Consider the following 4,510-nt stretch of genomic DNA (forward strand, 5'->3'; position numbering starts at 1 on the left):
AATTGGAAGTGTTTGCCTCTTTTAAGGAATTGAAATTGAATTACCAAACTTTTAAACAAAAAATTGAATAAATCTAAAAAAAAAAACTTATATATCAACACTTTGAAATTTCAAAGACGAATTCAAGTCATTGAGATTAATTTCAACACTTAAAACTTCAGATTTTACCGTTTCAGCCAAATCATGATAACAGACTCAAAAACATACACACTTTTAGCAAGAACTTTTATTGATTTCAGAATAAATAATGATTTCATAAGATTACGTTTCGAACAAATGGCATGCTTAGGCTTACAAATGATTTACCTCGAGTACCTCAAGCTTAGAATGTAAAACCTTACACTTGTAAGATTTCAACATTTGGACCATTTCTATGGAAGCATACATATATTTATACATATGTATAAAACAGCCACTAAATTTAGAGAATTAATCTGTAACTATTACTGCACTCCACAGAACTAAGTTCGCAACGATTAAGTGGTTAAGCCAAGAAAGCATATCCAATGTATACTCACAAAGGCTTTTGAGATACCATAAAAAGATATTTCAAGCAAAACAGAAATTAATCAACAAAATGTTCCAACCAATGAAAACATTGTCCGAATATCAAATCTGAGTAACAAACATTGGTTACAGTCATGATTTTAACATGGAAATGCAACAAACACTTTGCATATGAACATGCAGCAAACAGTCTGCACAAAAAAAATTCAAACAATGCATGGACGAAAATGCAACATGATCTACAAACAGGAGTTTTTGCGCAATTGCAAATGACCATACTCCAAAATAGCTCTCTCCAGTCGTCGGAGTTTCCCACAGTCCATGCACTGGACGTTCGGTTTGTTATACCAAAAAGGGAGAGAGTTTCCGGCCATTGCTTCGTTAAAATCAAATTCCCAACATATTTCGGCGTCCTTCTCAGCAGCAAAGGCAGATGGAGGGCAGAGCAAGGAGTCGGCCTCGAGTTGGGTTTGAGGACAGAGAAGTGTATCAAAGGTTTCGAAGTCGGAGCAGTAAGGCCTTCCGGCTTGAGAAAACACGAGAACGGCGACCTTTGCACCACATAAGATAAGACGGGGAGTTCCTCTGCCTTCTTGAATAGTCCCTTGCGACGCTTTGAGAAGCAGACCATTCTCGCTGAAGCCGACTCTATTAGTTTATTTTCCAATTTCTTCCTTCCTTTTCCGGCCATTGCAGCGGAGAGTTCGGTGGAGAATAGAAGAAGCGTCTGAACGGAGAGCGCCTGGAGTGCTCGGAGGAGAATGGAAGCACCGTTCGGAGGGAGATCTCTGAGGAGAACGAAGCAGGGCAGATTGAAGGACGGAGAGGAGAACGACGCAGAGTTGATTGAAGGACGGAGGAGACCGGAAGCGAAGAGAAGGGAGAGGAACGGAGAGGACTTCGGAATGGAGAGTTTGGGGGAGAAGGAAATAGCTTCAGAACAGAGAGGTCGCCGGAGAACGCAAGAGAACGGAGAGAGCGATGGAAGAAGAAAGGATTGCGATTTCAATTGTCTTGGGTAAATTTAAATTAGTTTAACGTTAACACAATTTACCGTTAACATTGCCACAGATTTAAAATTTAAATTTGAAATTTGAATTTCAATGTGGATTTATTTGTAAGTATTGTTAATTTTAAGGGAGAATTACGTAGATACCACCGTATTTCATATCTAACTTTTACCGTTATTTGAAAAATAATTTTTTTTTTAATGAAATTTGATTTATGATATTTTGATGGGTTTATTGTAATGAATTTGGAAAATTAGTTCGATTTAAATTTCATCAATATATAAGGAAAAAAAATTAACAAAAGCTGGCAATAAAATTAATAAAGTTCTTGTTTTTTCTTTCAAAATTGAGTAAAATCATTAGGGATAAAAATTTATAGGTCTCATTTTCTTAAGATAAAAATCAATCAATCAGTTAATTTAACTCATAGATAATTAGTGTCCTAATTAGCAAGTCATTTTATATAAAATCAATCAACCGATTAATTTAACTCATAGATAATTAGTGTCCTAATTAGCAAGTCATTTTATATAAAATCAATCAACCGATTAATTTAACTCATAGATAATTAGTGTCCTAATTAACATGTCATTTTTATATAACGTAGCCATTAAGTATTAAAACTTTAAATAATTATTGGAAAACCAATAATAAACTAAAATTCATTTCTAACCAAATAATCAATTATAATCTCCCATTGTAATGACATTAAGAAAATAAGACAAAAAAAAAAGTCTATAAAATTGTCTATCACTCCAAGTAATTGCATGAAAAAGATGGTTCTTTTAAAATTTTTAAAAACTTAAAATTAAAAATATGTAAACTCACTTGCTCGCAAATTAGATCTCTTTATATATATATATATATATATTACATATATATATATATAAAAGGAGGATTTCATTTCAGCTGTTCAAAATTTCTTTCAGAGGTAGTGATCCACCAAGATTTTTTACTTCTTCAACCATTACTTTGATTCCAAAAAACCAAAACAGAAAAGTTTAGGGTGATTTCAGACCCATTAGCTTGACTAATGTTATAACCAAAGTAATCAGCAAGGTATTGGTTTTTAGAATTCAACCCCACCTTCAACTGCTAATTTGTTCTAATCAAGCAGCTTTTGTAAAAGGAGAACCATATCTTATAACATTTTACTTGCACAAGAAATGTTGTTAGATTTGGACAGGAAGTGTAGGGGAGGAAATGTTATCTACAAATTGGATATCAAGAAGGCTTCTGACACAATTAATTGGGACTTCATCTTGGAAACTCTTGTTGCAAGGGGTTTTACTGAGGATTTCATTTTGCTTATTAAAAGATGGTTTCATTATAACTTCATTGTATTAATCATTATGTGCTTGTTAATGGTAACTGCCATGGCTTCTTCTCAGCTTCAAGAGGGATTAAGCAAGGGGACCCTTTATCCCCCACAGTTTTTATTTTAGATATGGATTACTTCTCCAGACTTTTGAATCTAATGTTCTCAACATCACCTCATTTGTTCTATCAGCACAGATAAAATGTGTGCATCAGCCATCTGTCTTATGCTGATGATGTGATAATCTTCTCAAATGCCACTAAGAGTGCTACAAAAATTTTGTATAAGGCCTTAAACATTTCCAGCTTACTTCATGTATGGAATTAAATAAACATAAATGCCAAATTTTTGTTAGCACTAACATTTCTCCACAGATAAAAAACTGGATATCAAGTCATACTGGATTTAGCTTGTCTTCTCTACCCATCAGATACCTTGGGGTTCAACTAATTAAGGGCAAAACAAAGTAAATTCAATTTAATGATGTTATTGATCAGATTAAAAATCAACTTCAATGCTGGACTAATTCATTCTTGTCTAATGGAGGAAGAATCACACTTCTCAAGAGTATTCTCACTGCACTTCCCTCCTATGCTCTTTAAATGTTTACTATGAAGAAAGGCACTCAACACTTGCTGGGGAGAATTCTTAATAAGTTCTTTTGGGCTGGACAGAAGAAGCAAGTTCACTGGCTTCCTTGGCAGAAATTATGCAAACCATATTTTACTGGAGGATTGGGATTTAAAGATTTACAGCACCTTAGTTTCATTAATTTATGCAAATTATGGATTAAATTCAGAGCCCAGGATAGTCTATGGGCTTTCCTCATGATGGGGAAGGATTGTAGAACTGTACAGCCAAATCTAGTTAATAAAAAGCTGGGAGACTCCAGGATTTGGGGCAAACTTTTGGAAGTCAGACAACAGGTTGAGAAGACCTTATCTGGGAATTGGGGGAAAGACAAATCAACTTCTGGTTAGACAGGTGAACTTGGAATGAAGATAAAATTATGTGCTTTAACTCTAACCCCAATTTTCAAGGTCTGGTTAAGGACTCTTGGTCTTAAAATCAATGGAACTTTAGATTGCTACATACCATTCTGAATAATGATCAAATTTAGCTATTTAAGCAAACCCCTTTCTATCCCGGTCAAAGAGATAGAATTATCACTAAAAAAGCTCCCTCACAGAAAATTTCTGCTTATATATTTCAGAATTCTATCACTGGCCAACTGTTCAATGTGGACTGAAATCTGGGGGAAGTGGTTGACTACTTCTATGTCATTCTTTCTGTTGGAGACTGTGGCAGTCCTTGCTCTCCACTGATGACATCCTTAAAATGAAAGGCCTTAGAGGTCCTTTCTTTTGTTACTCTGTCAAGAGGAGGGGAGACACTGGATCACCTTTTCTTCAAATGCAGCTTCTTTCAACAAGTCTGGACTGATCTATTGGCATAGTTAAGAATTGATGCTCTTACCCTCTGTTGGAATATTTTTTCTACCTATAGGAGAGAGTGGAAGAAGATTAATTTACTGGTTATCCCCTGTGTGGTTGCTTGGTTTATCTGGATGGGTAGAAATCAAGCTAAATTTGAGGATTCTTTACCTCTAACTAAAGCTGTTACAGCTAATTGCACTTCTTACATACAGAAAATCATTCAACATCACAATTTCTGA

At 34.8% G+C, this 4,510-nt stretch overlaps 1 pseudogene; it reads right to left on the reverse strand.

Annotated features, from left to right (window-relative positions):
* Positions 1-746: 746 nt before the first annotated feature.
* On the reverse strand, positions 747-3,054 carry LOC110032170 (annotated as a pseudogene).
* Positions 3,055-4,510: the final 1,456 nt, after the last annotated feature.

The sequence above is a fragment of the Phalaenopsis equestris genome, unplaced genomic scaffold, assembly GCF_001263595.1.
Source record: "Phalaenopsis equestris unplaced genomic scaffold, ASM126359v1 Scaffold000882, whole genome shotgun sequence".
In the NCBI taxonomy this organism is placed as follows: Eukaryota; Viridiplantae; Streptophyta; class Magnoliopsida; order Asparagales; family Orchidaceae; genus Phalaenopsis; species Phalaenopsis equestris.